The sequence below is a fragment of the Amblyomma maculatum genome, chromosome 6, assembly GCF_055883805.1.
Source record: "Amblyomma maculatum isolate TAMU_Amacu chromosome 6, ASM5588380v1, whole genome shotgun sequence".
NCBI classification, from domain to species: Eukaryota; Metazoa; Arthropoda; class Arachnida; order Ixodida; family Ixodidae; genus Amblyomma; species Amblyomma maculatum.
The window spans coordinates 24854170-24877924 of NC_139349.1; the positions used below are offsets into that span (position 1 = coordinate 24854170).

At 42.0% G+C, this 23755-nt stretch overlaps 1 long non-coding RNA gene across 1 annotated transcript in view; it reads left to right on the top strand.

The window, feature by feature from the left end:
* The first annotated feature begins 1539 nt into the window (after positions 1 to 1539).
* The window catches only part of LOC146185280 (uncharacterized), a 55564-nt gene continuing 33348 nt past the window's right edge, over positions 1540 to 23755 (top strand). Inside the window, exon 1 of the long non-coding RNA XR_014707779.1 lies at positions 1540 to 1581. This is a non-coding gene — a long non-coding RNA (uncharacterized LOC146185280). The remainder of the gene's footprint in view (positions 1582 to 23755) is intronic.

The window sequence follows — 23755 nt, forward strand, 5'->3', positions numbered from 1 at the left end:
TTGTTAGTACTTATTACTTTTTAAGTATCATGCAGCAACCAGCTTGTTTACTTGTGCGCTAAGCTACCGCAGCTCCCGTGCCTCACGTAAAGTACGGAGCATAATTTCATGCAACAGTTTTATTTCTCATCAAACCTTCAGCTACACTGACTCGATTTTGAACTGCTGCTTGTTGTTTTGTTCCTTGATAACGGCACAGTACGTGTGACTTCCTGTGGGATCGCTTGGAACCCCATGAAACAGGCCAGAACCGTTTAGTTAGATCCGCAGCATTCAGACCAAACTCGAGAGCAGCGCGGCTACGGCGTCATCGCGCGCAAATTTGGGTTGCAGCGGCAGTAAAGCTGCCCGGGTGTACGCGGTCGCATTTGCGAGCAAAACGCTGAGAAACGCCTACATAACGTGCTCGCCATAAGAGCGCTCTATCTGCGTGCAGATCGGGGACAGCCGAAAGAGCAGTCAAAGCGAGCTGCGCAGCAGCTAGCGTCAGCCGCCGTGAACGTACCAGAAGAATCATCTCGCACTCGATGACTGTCGCTTCACGGTGTTGGCGGCAATCCAAGCCGTGTTTTCCGTCGTTTGAGTCAAGTTCTGTGGACGGCTTTATTTTCACCTTTCATTTACATCATTTCAAACGGCCCACCTGTTTCTTTTTTTAGTTATCAAAAAGTTGCCTCTTGAATTTTTATGTCATTCTTAACTACTCGATGCAAGTGCAGGACAATATTTAAAAGCCAGATATTGCTACGCATCAAATTATGGCACCAATTCCTTCAATCAGTTCGTGGAAATATCTTGCAGTATTACATAGTTCCCTTATAATCAGCAGAAAAAATGTGCTGTACTTATTTTTACGATCAACTTTACTGCTTGTAAGCGTAAAACAAATATAAAAAAATATTGTTTTGTTACTTAAGGCTGCACCATTTTCATCACTATACCACACGAATTCGTTACAGTTGTCTACAATTTCCTCAAAATAAATCATTGTCGCAGAAAGTAGTATTAAATGCTTATCGATGTTAATATATATTGTGATTTTAAAAAGATAATATATATGATAAGTGTAGTTTTGTCCACGCTTGCCATTTATACTATATGCTTGTATCTTAGGAATGGTGTTATTTTAGGAGGCTGTTTGTATTTTGCCACTTTGGATTTTCGCTTTATTGAGTGCTGCTGTTGTCGAAGGGAATTTCGGCCTCCTTGTGACGAGTAAAAGTAGCTTTTCGTTACAAAAGGAGGGTGATGTTTTAGTGGGCGTGAGAACAGCGGCTTCCTAATTCATTCTAGTTCTTCGTCCAGGGTACGGCATGGGCTATCTTCAGCGCCCCTCCGCGGTCGCCATCTGCTTGTGACATCAGCAAGTTGCTCTGTCACTTAAACAAGACGTTTGGATCCACGTGGCTGCTAGACAAGCACCTTGTCATGGCTGTCCCTAAATCACGTGAAATTTGCGGATCAACAGCAACATCATCTTCTGCTGCCTGTATTAAGAGCTGGCAGCACGTTGGCGGCCTTAGTGGGCGTGAGAACAGCACCAGGATGCGGCTTCCTAATCCGCTCTTCTCCTTCGTCCAGGTTAGTGCTGTTACTTCCCTGTACGCTAAGAAGTCAAATGACGTGTGCCTGTTGCTGTTCCCACGCCCGGGAGTCTTACTTTCTGAGTTGAGTGAGTGCTTTGATATCGCAAACCAACTGCTGGTGTTGTCTGGGGATGTCGAGCCCAATCCTGGGCCTAACACGGGAGCCCAGACACACGGCTCTCTGCCTGGCGCCCAGTCTAATCAGTTGGAAGATATGTTTGAATTGTTAGAAGCTGTGAACAAGCGAACTGCGGAAATGCAGCTAGACCAAGTAGCTTTTATAAAGTCCCTTGATGAACTTAAAAAGTCCCAGCTGAAATTTGAACATTTGACAGAAGAGAACAAAAACTAACAGAATTTGAGCGCGAAACAATTGCCGTTAATGTAATCGAGAGGAAAGTACAGCCTTTTCAGCAGTTAGTTGACCAAATTTCATGTGAAAGCGCCCAACTGCGCGCACACCTGGCAAAGCTCGAAGACAGGCAGCGACGCGAGAACCTTCTATTCTGTAGTATATCAGACACGCAGTCAGAGTCCTGGGCTCAGTCAGAAGAAAAACTAGTTAGTGTTCTTTCGTCCTGTTCAGCAATTCCGTCCTCTAAAATTTTGATCGAAAATGCACACGGGCTCGGCGGCTTCGTATCACATAAATGCAAACCGATTATTGCCATATTCTCATTTTTAAAGATGAAACAGAAAATACTGGTCGATAGTTTCAAGCCCAAGGACAAAAAAATTACCCTTAGCGAAGACGATTCTCCCGCCACTGGTTACGCTAGGGAAAAATTGGTCGAATTTGGCAAAACTCCGCCTTTAAAATTCAAGCTTCGCTTCAATATGCCCTTCATAAAAAAAAGTGCTACGCTCACAACCACTCTGATGATTCCGTCCATGAAATCCGGCGCCCCTTTCCATTACCGACCGAACGTTCTGAGGATTCTATGGATGAAACCCATAGTGACTCTGGGCCACCGACCGATACTCTTAATAGCATTGCACGAGGGGCAGTGGAATGAAGTCCCCGGTCATCACCCCCCTTTCATGTTTATTCACAAATATTCGTAGCTTAATACCTAAACGCGATTATCTTTGTTCTGTTATCGATGCTTGCGATGCTGATATCGTACGCCTCACTGAAACTTTGCTATCGGCAAAGATAGATAGCAGTGAGTTACTTACCTGTAAGAAGCGCTACAACAATTATCGGTGCGACAGGGAGTCTAGATGTGGCGTATAGTAATGCTTGTAGCTGTTACAGATACTGTTATGTCTTTCCCGATCCACTTTATAAGCGCGTTAGAACTTGTACGGGGCGAAATTCGCACGTGCTCTAGGAAATTGATACTGGGAGTTTCCTTTCGTTCGCCGTTTGCTTCCCCCCCCCCTTCTTTGTTAACGAACTTCATGACGTCATTCATAAGATTACAGTCCGTTATCCGAACAGTTCATTCATTTTAATGGGCGATTTTATTTTTGCCAACATAGAGTGGTCTAATGTGCGTTCATCTTATTGTGATCCCTTCTCGAGCGAATGTGACATATTTCTGAATCTCTGCAGTGATTTCAACTTGTCCCAGCTTGTAATGCAGGCAACTCGAATTTCGCTTACTACTTCTAATATCCTCGACTTGGTACTCATCATAACTCCTGATCTTTTCCAGCCCATATCATACTTTCCAGGGTTAAGGGATCACCTTCTGATTCATTTTTCGTTGACCTACACTGTTTCACATCAACGTAACCGCAGAAAGCACTTCCGTAATTACAAGAAGGCTGACTTTGATTCCATTTAACCGTAAACTCTGTTTTTCTAGATGATTACTTACCAAGCTTTCACGATCGTTGCGTGAATGCGAATTGGAGCCTGTTTAAACAAAAAGTTGCGGCGCTCACTGAAAAATATGTTCCATGCTTAGTCATCACCTCTAACTGAAAATCACAATGGTTCACTCAATCGTTAAAACGCATTTTCAGCTCTGCAAAACTAACCGGTTCTCAAGAACGTTGGACTGCTTATCAGGCCGCGACCCTTGAATATAAACTGCACTAAAGCACACCAAGGATGTATTTTTCAATGACACATTACCTTCCCTTTTAATAAATAACCCTAGGCAATTTTGGAGCTTAGTTAACAAAAATAATACTTCATCCATCAGCCTTAAAGACTTTAGTGACGAGCTAATTCAAGCAAATGAGTGTGAAATTGTCCTTAACAGTGTATTCATTTCAGCTATTTCTAAATGTGTGTGTTCTGAGACCTCTGCATATACCAGTGCTGATTTTTTACCAATGGATTCTATTGTCTTTGATTCTGCTGGCATGGAAAAAATGATTGAAAAACAAAACATTTCTTCATCATGTGGTGTTTATAGTATAAATTCCAAGTGGTTGATTAAAACCAAAGTGTACATCGCTATAATACAATCTAACCTATTTCAGCAATTGCCTCAAACAGCCTGCATACCGGGGGACCGGAAGGTCGGGAAGGTGATTCAGTTGCATAAGTCCGGAGATAAACATTCCCCACATAATTATCGACCAATTCCACTAACAAGCATTCCGTGTAAAATCATGGAGCATGTTATTTTCTCTCACCTTGCATCATTCCTTGATTCTAATACTTTATTTACTGACAGTCAACATTGGTTTCGGAAGTTGTTTGCTTCTGAAACGCACCTTTAACCATCACGCATGATCTAAATTCATTCCTTTATAGAGGTTCCGTTGTCGACTGCATATTTCTTGATTTTTCGAAGGCCTTTGACTAGGTATCTCACCAACTGCTTTTTCTGAAACTAAGTAAACTTAACCTTGAACCTAACATTCTTAGGTGGCTGCATTCTTTTCTTACAGATTGTTCACAGTTGGTCACTGCTAATCCTTCACTTCTCCAGTTGGATCCGGCGTGCCAAAGGGCTCTGGGCTAGGGCCTCTTCTTTTTCTTATATATATATATATCAATGACTTACCTGATAACTTATGTTCAACAATAAATCTTTTCGCAGAGGACTGCGTCATATACCCTGAAATTAACAGTGATTCTGACGTAGATTTCCTTCAATCCAACATCATTATGCCATTAAATGGATAAGCAGGTGGAATATGGAACTAAGCATTAACAAATGCTATTATATGCGTGTTTCTCGTCGTAACATTTTTTTTGCCCTCATCCGGTCTTAATAATAGTAGCCTTGAGTCTGTGCCTTGTTATACATATTTAGGTGTATTTATTTCTCATGTCCTTAATTGGAATGCTCATATAGATCACGTAACCAACAACGCTAATTGCTTGCTGGACAACATGCGTCGTAACTTTAGTCTTTCCTCCAGCTCCGTAAAATTGCTCCTTTACAAATCGTTGGTTCGTAGTAAACTGGAATATGCTTCATCTATCTGGGACCCCTATCAAGAGACGCTAATCTATCAACTCGAATCTATTCAGAACTGTGCGGCCCGTTTCATTCTCTCTAACTATCATCGTAATTCTAGTGTCACTGCTATGAAATCAAGCTTATGACTGCCACTACTGTCTCCACGTAGAAATATGTTCCGTCTTTGTCTATTTCATAAGATCTACTATAATAACCCCATCCTTAATATAAAATTCATAGCGGCACCTTGCTACATGTCTGCTCGGATCGATCACCGTCATAAAGTTGGTATTCCTTAGTGCCAAATAAATCACTTCTACAACTCGTTCATCCCCAGCATGTGGGCACAATGGAATCGCCTTCCCCCATTGGTTGTCGAAATAAGTTACCATTTTGCGTTTACATCTGCTTTAGCTAATCTGATGTTAACATAGTAGATTGAATTCTTCCACACTGCTATTTGTTTATTGTTTTTAGTTCATCTGCTGTTTTTATAAACTTTTTTTCCTTTTTTCTCCCAAATTGTGCTGCTGATTAGGTGTATGATGGTATATTTCAGCAACTGGGGTGTTTCCTGCCTGCTCGTAAAATTGTTTCTATGTTTTATTTACGTGGTATATTTGTGTGCATATATATTTTTCTCATACTTCTGGGCCAGTAGCTATTAATTTGTATTCTTATATTGTTGTAACTTGGTTATTTGTGCCAGCCATACTACTTTTCACATTTGTAATAATAATGACTGCTGTTCTTCCCTTTTGTTTTTGCTTTTATTGTACCCCACTCCCCTCTGTACTGTCCTCGGGCCCTGAGGGTACTGAAATAAATAAATAAATCTTTGTTTGGCGGCGGGGTTATGCTGGTTCAAGCACAGGTGCTAGTTGTATCAAGAAACTAGTGTTCTGAGGATAATTTTCGTGGTGGTGTTGTCGCCTTATGAAGTGTTCGTGGTAACGTTTTAGTCTGTTTCGGTAAGACAGGCGGTTCTTTGGGTGTCTGATGATGCACTGTGCAAAATTTGATATATTTCAAGAGCTGTCTGTTAACAGCGCCAAATTTTTAAAGGAACTGGTTGCTATTGGCAATGCAGTGCTCCTACACCCTGTCTACACACTGTCCACTTTTGTGCATTCTAAGCATTTAAATCTTGACGGCTAAGTGGTGATGTGGATGACAGAATTTAGTAGCATCTCACATGACTTAATAAAATATCCACTGTGTGTGTTGTGCTCACTTAATTTAGTCTTTGCCAGAAAGAACCCTTTGACCAACATATATAGTATACTCATCACCACTTCTGTGAAAGAACTGCCGTTAGACCTGACCGTCATGATCGCACTTCAGGGGCTTGCATTTGAGACTGCTCTCTATAAGCAGTGAACTCCTATTGTTGGGTAGCTTTTGCAACATTAGGGATTTCAGGTAGAGGGCAAAGTACATACTGCGAAACAGTGTGGTGGCTGCGAAGGTCAAAGGTTAGCGCCAGTTGTATGCAGGATTTTGTTAGTGGTCGGTAACATTCGAACCAAGCATTTAGCAGCGTCAAAGCAGTCTGAGAAGTATTTCCGCGCCAAAATTAATGCTGGATTTTGCTCTTGTGTATTAGCATTGTCGCGTAGTATTTGCTACATTAGCCGCTATGTAGCACAACTAAAGCCTATCGAATTTATAACCGAGTGCCTCGCTGAATGTCTAAATATGCGCAGGAAAAAATGGCGCATAGCGAGGCATGAAGCAGGTTACTGGAGTTCAAGTAAACAAACCGGAGACACTATGTTCTATGTCGAATTGGATTTTTTTGCATAAATATTTTACTTTCAAGTTTCAAAATAACATTCTACGTCAAGCAGAAAATAAGCTTTGTGTGGGCATCAATTTTGTTTCTATTATACAACTACACAAGGCACCTTCCCTACCTTGATACAGCAGCTTTTTCCACACACGCAGGAAAGACCGCTCCCCGAACTTCGATGCGCGTTTGACGGTCTCAGCTTTCCTTCAGACCCGAAAGATACTGGAGTGTATGTTCAACTATGCGCTAATTCTATCGGTTCTAAGTTCACTGCGACATCTGAGCCGCCACAAATGTACTGCCAAGGATGACCGTCCATGCGTCAGTTCCCATCCCATGGAATAATTAAAGTCGTAATCTGGGCCGACCTTCCTGCGTGAAAAAACAGCCGGCGTTCGTGTCTTACCTGAGCCTCTACTCTCGATTATAGGAACAAAGACTGAAGTACACATCACGTGTAATGGGCTTTGTTCAGGAGATTACGACAAAACACAGATTATAGCCCGGACACAAGAGTGGGCTGTGGCTCTCCTTTTTAGCACAATGGGGTAGAACAAAAGCCGGGGATCCGGTTGCTACGCGGATATATTGGTGTGGGAGATAGACATGTAGTAGGTGAGGATACAAAGGCCGGTAGTTTCAAGCTAGTCATCGAAGAATGAGTAGGTTGTTATAATCGTCTAGTACCCCCCTCTCCCTCTACTTATAAGAATCTTATGTGTGAATAGCAATAGTTCAGTCGCGAAAACAATGCCGCTGAATATGAGAAGGGCTGCTGGGCAGAACAAAATATGCATAGTATCAATTTACAACATAATTACCAAAGTATTGTACACGTACTTGCTATAGGGCATGCTGATTCATTTTATCCACTTCAACGTGTGATCCCTGCAGCGCACAGCCCCCAGTCTCATATTTCTGCGCGCAATCCTTGTGTCTCTGCCCTATAGAACGCTCCCTATATGTATGGCGCCACTATTTTTCACTGTGTTCATGACAATCATATCAGAGAATAGTTAAAGCGCAGTTTTGTTTCGGGCGGTATTTTTAATACCAAACAGTAAATATCAGAAGCAAACAGGTGTTGTGTTTACGTAAAAGCAAACAGTCGCTGTGTTTACGTAAAAAAATGACAGTTAGAAACAGTTTAGGACAAAGACCGCCCTGAAAGATTGTTGGTTTTATAGGCACTTGATAATCTTCCCCTGCAAAAAAATTGTAAACTTCTGATAATTGTCACCTTCAATATGGCTAGCTCACGTACCCGTTTAAGTACTATAAAATAGAATACTGAGTGAAGCGACAATAACGAAAACAAAGAGGACGCACGAATGAGCGCTGCGCTCTCTTCCATATCCTTAACGCAGTGAGCAGCGAATGTGAAATACTATTGAATTAATGAGCTGGAGTGGGGTTCTTGTGAAAGAAGGCAAAGAAGATTACAGGAAACAAAATTTCTCGGTCACAGAAATGCAGTCATGCTGCTCTTTCGCCTAAACGATTAAACACCAGACGAAAGCCGGATTTTGTGAACATTATCTCTAATAAATCCTTACAGAAATCTTGCATCAAAAAATGGCGGGTAACAAGTCTTGGATAAATACGTGACACAGCACATTAGTCTGTGATTTTACCTGTTGACATTGATTGTCCTAAGTATGTTTCTGCTTCTTGTACGAAAGCTTGGCTAAGGTATAAAGAAAGTGCTGCAATGCTAAAGAGGGTACAAAAAAATATGGCAACAGACTTCGCTTTTCCGCATACGTTCCGAATTTTGCTTTCCATCAGCTGCTCGGCACACAGATTCGAATAGGAGCTGTATTGACTCCCTAAAAAAAAAGAAATTTTCTGGGTCTGAATTCCATTGAAAGAAACAAAACCTAATTTAATCCCGAAGTCAGTGCTTTATGAGCTACGAAATTTCTTGGAAACTTTGTGACACTTTTAACTTTAAAACAATGCTCTGAGGAATAAGAAACATAAATAATATAGTTCTGAAACAACGTCGAATGATTCGGTAGGTATTAATAAGCATGGAACGACAGAGAAACCTATGTAAATTTGTATTTGTTGTAGGGTACTTTCGAAATGAAGGCAGTATAACGCACTCAAAGCTGTTCACAACAGAGTTAATGTTTGTGATGTCTTGGAATCTTAACAGACGTACTCTTCCCGTTAGCTGATACTCGCATGTTTGATCATTAATTTTCTCGCAATCCTAATAAATTTGGTTGTGGCAGTGAAAGGTCAATTTTTTGTCCTCGAATTGCAGGTGCAAACCTTTGCACCAATAACAAGTTCTCTCAGGACATCAAGGTAAGCAATGGAGTGGCAGCGTTGGTTTTGTCAAATTTATGGAGCGGCGCCGACAATTAATACATTGTAAATATATTTCCTTGCCTGTTGTTGCCTGCATTGTCACATTACGTGTATGCGTGACTTACAAGATGACTGACAGCTAATATATTGGCGGAAGCTTATTGGTATTCAGAAGTTTTCAGCACCAAGAAAATTTTCGTAGGAAATACAGCGGTCTAATATATTGGTAAAAATACACGCAAATTCATCCATGAACAAAGGTGAAATTGCGAAGACAGACTGCACATTTTGGCGACTTTAACCCATTTGAGATAGCCATTTGTTTTAATAGGAGAAATTATAAAGCATATCGCCCTCATGCATGTAAATTGTTGAAGAAAGATGATATCCTAGATAGTGTGAAATGGCTATTGTGACTAGCTTCGAAGCCCCACCACTTTTCACTATTAAAAAAAAAAGATAAAAATTATTACTGTGATAACTGCGACGAGCAACGACGCTGGTTCAATAAAAAAATCTCCTTTATTTCCGAGAACAGCGTATTCTTATGCATCACTACTGGCATGCCGTGTGCAGCTATCAGAGGCGCGGGACTAGTGACACATCAACTTGCTAGTCGCTCGTGATATCACAAATACCACCTGAGCGTGCCCGCTCGTGCGAATGCGGGCAGCGGCAACTCGCGGATGTGCAAGATGCTTTGGCAAAATGTTCCGAAATGCTTCCTTTTACCGGTAAAAGTGTAATACAGACATTTTTGGCCCTTTCACTAAAATGAAGAAAACGGCAATATTGTTCTCCCTTGACATTAAAGTTACGGAATTTGTATTCTACTTCCCGTTCGGCTATTTTGCTTTCTTTCCAGTTCATAAGAATGACCAACGTAAGATTTTGTTCTATATTTACGAAAACCAGGAATGCTTGCCAAGGTAGGTAATTCTATGGGCTTCTCACAAATCACTAACATTTTTAAAAGGAGAGGGTTTCATAAAGTTGGTTTGGTTTGATTGCTTGGATTGGTTTAGAGGGTTTAACATCACATAGTGACTCAAGCTATAAGACGGCGTAGTGGAGAGCGCCCAAAATTTCCATCACTTAAGATTCATTAAAGTATACTGATATCTCAAAGCACACGGGTGCCTTGCTTTTCGCCTCCATCGAAAAGTGCTCACCACACCCGGATTCAAGCGCTGAAACCACTGCGCCACTGCGGCAAGGCCAAGGTTTGAGAAGGCAAAATTATATTTGAGGGACACTTATTTACATTACGTGTTTTGAATGCGGCTCCATTTTAGTATGAAGAGTGCTTCGCGTGCTGTTTTTCCTCCGTCAGTGTTGTTCATCGTTTGATCTGAGCCAGCGCAGCCGCCGCGATATAGTTCCGTTGTCGCCTTCTCCCCTGTGAGGATTTATTATTGAGGTGGAAAACGTAGCTTTTATTCTGGCACCGTTATAATCCGATACGCGGAGCTGTCTAAACACGCTTGTGCGCAATCAAGCGCAGTTGCCAACCTCCCATCATTGCCCACCCCATGTGGCTATATCACATGCCCACACAATTTCTAGTTAGAGGTCCTGTTATGTGGTCTCTTGACGGTATGCAATCCGGCACCATACAATCCGGCACCGGAAACTGCAAGTGCGCCTGCAACATTGCCAAGTCACGTGGTCTTAACACGGCACCTTAGCCATGCATATGAGATTAACTTCCCTCAACTGCTTAGAAAGCGAACTGACGCATTCTTATTAGGCACGTTTTGTTAAAACAAAACTTGTTTTCTTGAGAGCTTGTAAAGTGCAGCACTTTAAATGTAGAAATTCCATCTACAGGGCGAATTATTGCCTTTGGATCGAGCACTTGGTTTGGCGGCATGTATATAAGGAAACGTATACAATAAAAGTGTGCAAAGTAAGCTCTGCTTCTCGAAGTTGCAAACTTTTTCCAGAAACGATATCAGCACACTAGTATGGTTTCATTCTTCTTCACGTCAACTCCACTTATTTCACGCTGAAAATTCGTTCGTTAGCTTCGTGTCGTCTTCCTGTAAAGCACTCCGTATCCTGTAAAAAACACTTCAGAACTTTCTTTGGTTTTCGATTCCAGCGTTTTGAAACATATTTGCAGTTGTGCAAAATACGCATTTTAAAATACATATCTCCTAAATGAAAGTCAAAGTGTGAACCCTCTCATAGACATGTTGTCTAGGAGAAAATATTTTACAAAACAAAAAATAGACAGCTAACACATATTCGTATAACGCAAGGTTTATGCAACCTTGTGCCTGACGCATGATAGCCTAACCTGCTTATGCGCCAATAAACCCAACACAACGCATATAATCCGAAGTTTTACCTGCGTGCTTGACTCTGCAGTGGCAGTTGGTGCGGCTGCTTAGAATATATTTATTGGTTGATGAATGCGCGATGCTATCGTTCATCAAAATTCATATATATTTCGGTGATTCTAAATATGTCGTTCGGACATGTGACCTTACCAATCGACCAGTGTTTACTTACCTGCCCTGTATTTAGCACCGAAGATAATATATTAAAAGATCACGATTTTTTGAGGTCCCGCGAAGTCTTTTTCTTTTTTTGCTTACACATTACAGCCTTAAACATTAGATGCAATTTTTAATGCAACTAGATGCCATATACTGCTGAGTTTGCTTGAAAGGTTGTTCTTCGGACATGTCATCGCCTTTGCCTTGTTTGAAATCTGTAATCCACCGTAAGTGCAAGATAGAACCAACAATGCAGTAATATTTCTGTAGTCGTCCACAGTACTCTTATTTTGCGATGCGTCCTTCCAACACATTTACCTACTGCACTAGCGCTGTCTTGTATTCACTAACTTGCGCAGTTCCTACGTTGCGATTATAAAGTTAGAGAATTTTGCCGCATTAAAAATCTATAGCATACTATTAAAATACTTGGAAATGCATTAGTGTATTCATTTTATGCTGCCGTTGCTGTAACTTTTGCCTACTCTTTCTCTCTACCTCCTTATGGGCGTGAATCTCCGTCTTTAAGTCCTCATGTTGGCCCTCCCACCTCTCCTATCGAAGCGCCCATGCCCCCGGGTCTCCCGCTTCCTCCCTTGTCGCCGGCACCTGCCCTCTTTTTCACACCTCCCTTCCCTTTCATCCCTTCCGCCTCCACACAGCAGCTATGACGTTTCAGCTGGGAAACAAACTCTGGTGCGAGGAAATGTTTCGAAGTGAAGCTTGGAACTGGCAGCTGGCATCATGCCTATTATTCTAGGTCATGTTACGGGATCTCACGATGTCGTATATTCCGTCGAATAATGAACACTCTGTCATAATTCTTAGCTTTGTGATAACGTCCCACCAACTTTGAGGCGTCAGCCGGAGAACATATGCCGGACATTTTTTTTCTTTTTTTCTCCTAGGTGGGGCTTATAACGTTTACGTGGTTAAGGTCGGGCTGCGGGCTTATATAGCATGCCATAAAATATCGTGAGGAGCATCAACGTCAGCGAGTCGCAAACTTTGTCACCAATTTTTTCTGTACTTTGCACTCTTTTCATTCCATAGGATTTTGTTCAATGCTGCTTTTCTAGCGCAGTGTGGTAACGCCGGGATTCCACTTTCTGATATTTCTGATGCAATAGTTTCAAAAGCCCCGCTCTCAAAAAACTACAGCCTGGGCGTTGTCAGCGTTCGCGGGCGTGTTTCTGGAAGGTGAGGATTAGCAGCTAATATTAACAGGCGCTGACAGTCACATGTTTTTGTGTAATTTCCCGGCACCACACATTACTCAAGATGGTACAGGTCCCAAATTCGCTGTCTCTTTTGAGACCGAAAGGTGAAATGAGAATCAAACAAAGCGGGACCGTTGGACAAGCTAATCTCATGTCTCGCACGCATGTTGCTACGGCTTGATAAAATAGAAGGTTTGTATCTATCTCAGTCGAAGAGCGCATAATGCATTAATACCTTACGACTGTAAAATATAATAGAGGCACAGTATGCGCAAGATAAGATGCGCAAATTAAGGGAATATTGATTAAGCGACTGCTGAAGTCAATCTACGGGGTCAAGGAGCCTCAAGGAGAGACGCAGACAGAAGCCGGTCGAAGCTGTCCCGTCATATACTTGTAGGCGGAGGTTAGGTGCTGCCCTAAATATTTAGTTTTTTTGCGCATGCCTGCAGCTCAAAAACGAAAACAAAAACTATTTTGAGGCAGTAAATTAAAGCTAGTGAGACCTAATACCTGTTATTTATTTTACACAATATGATCTCTTATGGCTAAATCAGCGCGGAGCTATCAACCGAATTATCTTTCATGAATCGCCTCGTAAAGGGTGAACGGAGGAAAGACATAATTTTCATCAACTGACAGCGATGAAAATATTTGAGCTTTCTCTCTTTCGATTCTTCACATATGCCAGGATTAAAGTATTGTGTATTCGCAACGAGCAGTTTTAAACTTCTTCAAATCAACTTCTGCCGTACATTTTATTCCGAATAACGATGCCGACAAAGATCACTGATGCAAGATTTGATCATTACTTAACGGACCTGTTTACAGCCTACAAGTTAAGAATACCGCCGTGTCTTGCTGCAGTCAGTTGGGCGCGTTCGCGAACGTAGCTAGCGTAGCTAGCTGTTTGTTCTTATTTTCGTTCCCTTTTATCCAAGAGACTAAGTGCTGTGGAAGTACATTGTATGCCGCATAAAACGCCCTGCGCTCGAAGAGGACGAAGACGTATGAAAACATCACCAATTGATCGGCATGAAAAAGCCTTACCCATAATTACTGCTAATTAAGGCTGTAATCCGAACACACGGGGCGCTGTAGTCTCCCTTTCCCGACACTATCGGCTTTTCTTCTTTGTTGCCCTTCTTCACTGCTCTATCGAACCCTGGAGAAATGACTGGAGGCGCGTTAATCCTTAAACAGAGCACTGGTCTTTGTTTTCGGGGTTGCCGCTGGGATAAAAGTAAGCGGACCGTACATCCTAGCTTGTTTTTCCATGGCGGAACTCTTTATAGTCTTGGACACTATAAAAACTATGAGAGGTAAATTAGGAGCAACATTTAATACCACAGCTCAAGTCCGTGGGATACGACATGAAGGAAAAGCATCAAGTAGATACGGACGATAAGCTTATTCTCTTACGCATGTGATTGCAACAGAACATCTGAAAATCTGCCTTTTTTTATTTGGGCGTGGAAGAGTAAGTGAGCCTGATATACATGAGAGAGGTCGAAAAAAGAGTAGTCGCATAGATATCTGTTTGGTAGTCTTATTTGGAGAAGCTGCAAATCGATGCCTTCCCTCCCCTTTGTTGGCGAGGATAGAAAGCCGTGATGTGATGAGGAAGTTGTCTACGACTCCTCTGAAATTGCAGTGTAAGATATTAGGCCGCCTCGGTATGAGCATATCCCTTTCGCGAGCAGACAGAGAGAGCAGAAATAAAAAAAAAATATTTCAAACTCGCCACATTATGAGGTTAAGTTACTGGGTGCTCTTAAGAATGCTTAACCTCTATAAATGCGAGAACATTTTCATTTTCTTGGTGAAATGCTTTGTTGGCCTGAGCTAGTTGCCAAAATGTTTCTTGGTCCAGCCGAAATTATTGAGGTGTTAACACGCGTAATGATTTAAACGGCACGAATCGCACACATCGAACAGATAATCATCATCGCCTTTTTCGCTGTATTGATGGGGGCAACTTTTAGCAGCTTTATTTTTTCTTCTCCTCAATTGCATACTCGCCACCAATACTGTTTCAATGGCACTACTCAGTGCGGAAATGTACCCCCGACAAATATTTTTGAAAGGTAGTCCAACAATAAATATAGCCGCATTTTTTTTCTACGCTTGTTAATTACCGTCTTGTTCAAGAAACACAAAAAGACTTTGTCAGGGCTCCATCGACCACCAATCTAATGTGATCGCAAATATATTTGGCTTTGTTTAAGAGACAAGCATGATGGCTAAAGTGCCTGGCTTTCCGGCAGAACCTATTTATCGAATACTGCGTTTAACACCATCCTAATGGCATCCATTGCTTCTTCTCACCTATCCTGTTTCAGGTGTAATTGCCTATAAAACTAAAATTACTTCGTGACATTTATTCAGGTTCAAAGAGCGTAATATATGCAGCTGAAACTTCTATAACAGCCTTCCTGTTTCTCCTTTCCTTTCTTTTGCGTTGGAAAAGCAGAGCTGCTAAAAAAGAGAGAGAGAGAGAGACTCAGGTTTGTTTCGAATAAAAAAAAAAATATATTTTTCTCCTCTTCAGTCGAAGCAGTCTATGTTCACATTTGGGCGCTTCAGCGCTTCTTGAAGCACTTCATGGAACCTTTCAGCTGCTTCAGTTACCGTTGGCCGATGTAGACGAAAAAGAAGGCCAGGATTCTTACCAAGTTCTGCTTCAAAAGCATTACGGACCATTTAATTTCGATTGGTCCCACTACTCGTTAGCCTCCGCCCAAATTAGCAATTAGAAGAGACCAATTAATGTAACTGTAAAGTGATAGAGCTAAATGACACACCCGATTTTGTCGATGCTCCTTCACCAGTCAGGCTCTAATGCCAGAGGAGAATCACTTTCTCGGAGTCAAATACGGACGGAGCAGAAATGCTGAAGCGAAAGGCGTTTCCCAAGTAAACTGCTACAGAATAGATGCCAGAGCTACATGCAATAATATGTGACCGGAGATTCTAGCAGAAAGTTCGGCGAGAAAAGTTGCAGATATATATGCCAAGTACAGTTTTTAGCTTATTAGCTTGGTAGGATAACTTCCTAGGATTTTGTAAATACGCGGCAACATAAATGTGCCACTTTTAAGCGTCAAGCTGGCTGGTGTAGCTTTGTAGCTGACGCAGTGTAAATTTGTTAGATCGAAGAGCTTGCAGGAAAGTGATCTAAAACACCTCTTCTGATTTGCCGGTTTTTGCCTGGCAGCTAATTTGCGCTTGTTGCCTTCTGCTAATTTTGAAAAGTCGTTTTGAAGGGCAGCAAGTATTATCCTGTAGTACAATTCGATTTACTCTTGTTCGAAGCAGAATTGGAAAACAAGTTTACCTCTTTCCTTTCTTTTTTCCGTGTTTTCCTCGTTTTCAACAAAATTCGCCCCATTAAAACCAATAACCCCCTCCTTACGTAATGCCTTCGGGCCCTTAAGGAAACAATAAATGAAAGGAAATAAAATTATCTTCGGTATCATAGCAACGGTATTTAAAAGAGAGGGGGGGCGAAACACAGAAAAAGAATGTGACTCATATCTTGCTGCGTAGCTCCAATATCATGGGGTGATTTAAAGATGCGGAACAAAAAATATCACAGCATCATAGACCCTACTCGACACTTCACGGCATTTGGTTTAAGCTACAACCTTTAGCTGGTCGGAATCCTATTGTCGTATTATTATTCTCAGATTCTCATATGCCTGTCAGTATAAATATTCACTCAGCGTTGCTATTAATATAGTTTGCCTAACTATTTTAAATCTATGTCACTGCAGTTTCAGTACAGTAGTCCGCGTACTGCAGTTCAGTCTTCTTGCACGCAGTTTATCACAACGCTGAAGACATAATATATCAGGAAGCCTAATATGAGGGGGGGGGGGGGGGGGGGGGGGGGAGGGGGGGACCTCGTCCTTTGCTAAGTAAGTGTCAACTACTCTCAATACCTAACAGAAAAACTACTGTGGGAATAGGTAACTCATTTAGAAACTTCAGAAACCATACAAGCCACTCCTTCATCTTTAGAAAACCTTGAACTTATAAAATTTATGGAAAGAGTAACATTTTCAATAGATTTTTATAATAATTCATCAGTATTGATGCACGAAACGAAGTGCATGGCGGGGGTACCAAGATTTAGTCCTACATTCAAAAAGCCCTGTACTTGAGATTCCCTTGCGTATTTTTAAAGAATGAATATTTTAATTTAGCTCAGTTTTGTGTCATAAAGTTCTTCTGCAATGGAATATTATTTTCCTGTTAGGATTAGCATTCCTGATCTTTCTGTCATCCTAATTTTAACTTGTTGCCTTAAGTCGAGAGAGCGTGCTGCAAAACGGAAAGAAAATCAATATTATTTATTATCCCATTGCCGCAAATATTTTTGCAGCGCAAGGAGTAGCCCTCAATACAAGCGATAACGCCCCAAGATCTTGCGCGTCTCAGTTTCATTAATTTTCTTCCCCTGGCTCTGTCTTTTTTTCCTTTTTATTTCTTCACCTTTATTGCTATCGACATAGGACTATCTGCTCATCATTACAATAATGGCCGGAGAAGCAGTAACTGCTGTTAAGTGGTGTTCAGAAAGTGGAGACGAAATTATCTGCTGAATGATTTAGACTTTCCCCTTGTCATGGCATGGAAAGCTGTATTCGCTGGATGAGACAGGAGAGCACCGGATTTTACAACAAAAAAAAGAAAGAAAACGTGGCAGGAGCAGAATACCAGAAACGGTTGCTTTCTAGCCTGACTGTAGTGCCGACCGGCGAGACATCTCTGGAAATGTCTGACGCTCCAGTTGTGCAAATGGTGAATGTGCTCCTCCTAACATGGGGGATGTGGCAGCACCCTCTATATTGATGGCTCTGTCCAGCCTCCTCATTGGCCCTGAAATCTGAGCCAGGAAGAGTAGGGGCTCGCAATGAGTTCCGGTCAGTCAGATCTGATACGCACATTGTCGTTCTTGCGGCGTTTGAAAGTAATCCGAATTAATTTTGTTGGGTCTGTTTCCGCCTGACTGGCTACAAACGATGTATTTCTGTATAGTGACCAGAATATAATGTGAAGGTATTGTAACTCCCAAGTTACAAATCCTAGAAGGGGGAATTTTCCCCCAAGTATGACAACATGAAACATATAAAGAACATGAAACTGCACTTAGGCTGCAAGTTCATCAGCTTTTATGATTATTGTGCAGACCACAGAGTCGATTTGGCTGCATAAAATTGGAAGATATTTTTCCTACAATAAATATGATTTTGTTTCAAAATCACTTTTTGTGGCTGTCTCTAACACATTCGTTCTGTTCTCGAGGGACCATACTCTCTTGTAGAAGTTCCATACATCATGCAATATTCAGTATCACCTTAACGAGATGAAGTGAAGAAAATGTCAGGGCTAAAAGTTCATGAGCAAAAAAAGAACTTGGTGAGAATTACCTGCGATTTCTTGCGTTGAATTGGTTGTTCACTTAATTTCGAATAACTCCACCGTAAATACAACACAATCATCATCAGCTTTATCCTGTTGTAATCAATGCATATCCCATGTTAACGGAGCTCGTACAGCTCCTCAGTGTGACGACCGAGCGAGGCATGGGCATTTTGGCGCTGCCATGCCGCCCTGGTGACCGCCTTAAATACTAGTCAGAAAAAGAACGGTGTGACCTCATTATGCCTTAGATTACCGTGGATTTGAATGTCTTTTTTTGTAGACGAAAAACAAAGCCAACGACGAAGAAAATAGAAAGATGCTCGGCCTAGTCGGCAAGCGTTGACGTCGTAATTATTAACGTGATTTAGCTTGATGGAAATTCTTACTGCCAAGTTTAAAGAGCTCGGTGTTCAACAGGGTCAGTTTTTATCCGACTTGTCCAAGCACCATTCTCCTCCGTCGCCGTAGGCCTCTCCTTCTCTCACGCGAAGTGTTAGGACATGGAGTAGCTTGTTTCTAAATGTACCTTCTTAAATTATTATAGCCATAAATATGAATAATACAAGGCTATGAAATAAAAAAAATTCGATATCACGCAGTTATGAGTTACATCTCAATACCTGCTTTTTACATATACAGATGGGCCGCTACATCAAAAAAAAAATTCAGGTTAAATCTTGAAAGGTAGGAAGTGGCCACTTTCCACTCGGCCGCCGCTGGTCTTCAAACGTGGGACCTAGTGATAATAAATGATCCTACTGTTGCGCCTGCAAACAAAACGCGGTGAGACTGTCGAGACTATGAAAGGGTTACAACATTTCCAGGTACTGTACCGTCCATGCCAAACAGGAAACAAAACATGAACAAGGTGACTGCCACGCGAGCGCTCTAAAAAACATAAATGTTGCCTCCTGGCCAGAAAATTCAAACATACCTCATTACCTATTATGAACCGATGTTCATTTGCAGCAGAAGGAAAATCAACTGCGCTAAACTTCTGTTTCCATCACTTACGATCTTGTCATCCGCTGTGGGTGTCATGCTGGGCGCGGTTCGATGGTACTGCGCGTGTTGCAATTGATGGTGACTTTAGTCCGGGTAAGCGAAAACACGGATGGTTTAAGAGGCGCTGGGCACTTGCGCTTGCTCAGTAATAAAAACCGAAATGCCTGCAAGTTTTGTTCAGGTCCATCACATCTTTGTGCGTATGCGTGTTTAATTGCATCACTGACCGCAACATAGGAACACCTGCACTTGTCGAACAGCAAACGGCTGAGCATGACCTCCATGTGCAAAAGACTCGTACAAAACACCCACAATAAAAGCTACCAATTTATCTTTATTTAGCTTTGCTTACAGCCGTGCTAACCATCTAAATTTAACACACACCAGGCGCCAGTAATAATAGCTCGATAGAATTCAACTAGTGCTTATGCGCTAATTAGAAGGAGTAATCCGAAATCACAGCAAAGGGTACAGACGGAAGGCTTAGCACGAGCAATACCACGCGTGCCCTTTAAGCAATACAAGCTATGCCGCGAACTTTGAGTTAACACCGAAAGCGACGCATTGAGACGCCATTTGCCGGGACGAGATGTCTCCGAGAAAAGAGGTTACGCAACTCCGGGAAACCGTGCTAGATAAAAGCTTTACCACTATCAACACAGCAACGTTGTAAAACATATGAAATCTTGCCCGTGTTGACATCGTGCAGGACACCCCTGAAATACCTCCTATCCTCACAAATAAAATACAAGCTTCGTTTTATAGGCAAACCAATCAAGTCCGCCGTGATGTAGAAGATTCCAGACGGTTTAAAATAACAAAAAGGGAGCTGAAAAGCAAGTTACAGTATATGTACTGTAAAATCACCTATACCGTGTTTTATTTTAAAGAACAAGCACTTCATTTCATCTATTTAGGCACGTGATTGTTATTTACCTTTGTTTTTACTTAATACTTCTAACCTTTACAACACACTTAGCAGATATTCTTTCTAGCGAATCGCTTTGATTAATGCCACTAGTGCTATGTTTCTGTGCGCATTTGGTCGCTGTTAATGTGAGCGTAAAATTTGCCTTGTTACAGCCCGGTGGCAGCAATGATATGTGCGGCCTCGATCAGTTGAACAAGAGAAAGTGAAGAATGGGAGTTTAATTTACGCAAGCAGACAACGCGGCCTATGCAGACGCGAATAGGTGCAAAAGTTACTCCCCTATTACAGAAGTTGCTTAGATGTCCGACCTGCAATCATGCGCAACAGGCGAAAAACATTTCCGCCGCATGGAAACATTTTGCAAAGAGGTCAAAGCAGAAAAACGATAGCGCATTACGACCGCTGATGGCCTCGTTTATTGTGGCGTCATATAGCAGTTAGCTTCGCAATCTACGACACGCAGCAGACCGTTCTTAAGAATTTAGCGTTACTCTAGATACAAAGGAAACCGGAATAGCAGCAACGTAGATCGAAATTGAGACTAGATCACCGGTCACATGAATAATCGAGCCTGCTGTCTTGCCGGCTGGCCCCAACCTCTACTTTCTGTCTCACCCTCACCCACCTGTTAAAATTTTAGCTCGGCTGCTCCTTACAGGCTTCAGTCCTGTTACTATTTACGTTTCTCTTCGGCTTTTCAACGAGTTTCTCTTCAACGACATGGCCTGCTCAGAGCGCCATCCGTTTAATCATCACCATGCTTAGAGAGTGGGATAAGTCTTTTCCGTGGCTTACTGAGGTACAGGGTCAGCTTGAGCTAGCTAGTTCCATGTGAAACTGCAACTATACCATAGACTACTAATTAACAACCGGCAGATGACCAAACATCAAAGGAAAGACGGCAACAAAGGCAACACAGGCTCTCACTTAACGCGTGTACATTTTGTCTGCCATACTTGTCCTTCGTCCTGCTTTGTAGCTTGCAGTCGGCATCTTACTGTAGTTGAATTTCACTCACCCATTGTTGCTGTTTTTTTCTTGTGGAGTGCAACTAATATCTTACAGCCTTTTTTATTTGTAGCATTCATGAAGCAGAGTTTTTTTTTTTTTTTTTTTTGCAAGGAGTGGATTGTTTACACCAAAACAAAATCATTAAGTTAAAATTTTGCGCTCTAGAGAAGTTTTATAGTGTACTTAAAACCGGGCGTCTTAGAAATTGAGCCTTTTTAATTATTAGTTTTTACATTGTTTACTACCCATACGGAAGTCATCTCTGACTCGCAGCATTTACTTTCAAGAACAGGAGGTTCATTTGTCTTTCCAATAAAGAATTGACTCATAATTACTGGGAGCTGGCAACGGTGCTTCTCTAACAAAATTTAAATTTAACACCGGAGAAATGACCTCTTTCCTACGGGCACAACTGCTGACTTACTTTGAGAGGACTTTCTATCCGTTCACCTGGAAAAAGCAATGGCGAAAAATCGACATTTAATTTACAGAAACTCATATCGCCCTTGATACTGACCAAGAGAAATAAACCAACTTCGAAATTCAATTTGGTGTTAGGTAGCCCCTTTGCTTGAAGTGCCAACTTGTGTCGGCATAGCCGAAGCGTTGATGTATTTGGGCCGCATACCGACGCTTTAATAAGAAGAAAGTAGTTCTAGGCATTCTCTTTTACTGTGGCACATCAAAGGCTCCTCAATAGATGCCGCTGCACGTTTATCGTTTTAAACAGAATTAAAATAAATATATTTAGGAACGCCATTGTCAAGTACACAAAGGACGATAATCAGGGAAGAGAGGTGGCAGTGCCTTATTACCTGCCAAAACAAAAACCTGTCCCACTGCACTTTGCTCTTGTTCACAAGTATTATACGATGGGACTGAGAAAAATGGGGGCAGAAATCTCTTTCACTACGTTTACACTGTTTTCATATCGTTGCACTGATTACGGAAATAGAAAGGAAAAATAAAGGACTGAAAGAAAACCGCACGATATCTATTTTTATAAAAGTTATTCGCTATTTAGTTTTACTATACCGGTGAACACTGAAGCCAGGGCTTTTAATTTCAGAATAGCTTTGAAGCACAATGTAAACAGTTGAATTTGCTTTCGTAACAAGGTTCGAAAGACGTCTTTCATTTTCTAGAAGAAAATTAGCCCCCGTGGTGTACAGGGAGAATTGTCTTTTAATTCGTCCTCATACATCAAGAGCAGGCCGCCGATGTTTGTGACCAGCAGCTGCATGACGCGTTGCAAAAACGAATCATTGCACTAGTGACGGTCAGTGCAGTTTTATTTAAAAGGTGCCTTGCAGCCAGCACAGTGGGCACGATAAATATGTTTGTGAAAAATCCTAATTTTCTAGCTACCTGTTTTTCAGTTACTGTGATTGGCGCTGGTAGTTTGATTCGACTTCACTAATGTTTGTTCTTAAATGAGTCGGCAATGTTTGTTTCCTGGCGAGCGTTTCCCAGGCTTCCCTTCACAAGCTGGTGTGTGCTAGTGAAGTATAAAAGAGTACTGAACTAGTTCGCAAGCCGAGCCAACATTTTGACAACGGGACTTGGGCTCGTCTGGGTAGCACGATTATCACTATCGGGGTTTAAATATGTTTTTTCTTCCGAAGAATAAAAGCCAGGGAGGGGAATGAGAGAGGGAGAAAGGAAGGGGAAGAAAGGAGCAGGGCAAGGAGTGAAAGAAATCATACCCATACCCAAGATAACGCTCTTGCACTCCTTACCCTACTTCCCTCCCTCCACCTTCCCTGGCGTTTCTTAGGAAGCAAAGGTATATTTAACCCCCGCCAGTGACTGTCGCGCTCCCGAGAAAGAAAAACCCGCTTGTCGAAACGTTAGCATTTCTTGCGAACTTGGTCTCCCCTTCAACCATTGTTCAGCTCTTTCCTAAGGGGCTGCATAGACGCTTCGCACTTGTAGGATTATTTGGAATGCGCATGTATTCTTTGTTGTATGTTTGGCAAGGCGCCTGGTAGTTATTGCTACTTTGGTTTACTGGCAGCCAGCTCCACTTCTTGTTAGTTCCCTAAAGTCCACCTTTCGTGAAGAGCAAGCAAAGGTTCAAAAGCAGTTATCACCGAAGCGCAAGACGCAAACTCAAAGAAAGCAAAAGCTATGGACAATGCGCGGAACGCCTGCAAAATAGCTGGTAAAGAAAGATTCGCGAGTGAAATGTGGCGCCAGCCCGGTGGCGAAAACACGTCGGCGCTGCTCCCAAAGTTCGCAATTCGATTAGCGAGGCCGCTGTTTGCTTTACGAAGTGGTGCAGATCGCAACACGCACAATCAGGTCGTCTTCCACAACTACTTTGGATCGATGCGCGTTTTCTGGCCAATCGCTCGACTGCGATTTTTCTCTGTTACCAGAAAAAGGATGGAATAGATGGTTTAGGGTTGGCAATAGTAAAGCCCCTAGGCAAGGCGAAAGTGCTCCGGCAGCATGAATTCATAACAAGGCGTTTTGATATAAAGCTCGTGAGTTGAGCGGCAGAAAACAGAGTGTCGGAGATGTGGGCTTTGTGAGTGGACTATTCCTAGCATGCTTCTGGCCTCTGGTAGGTGTCAGGTGACA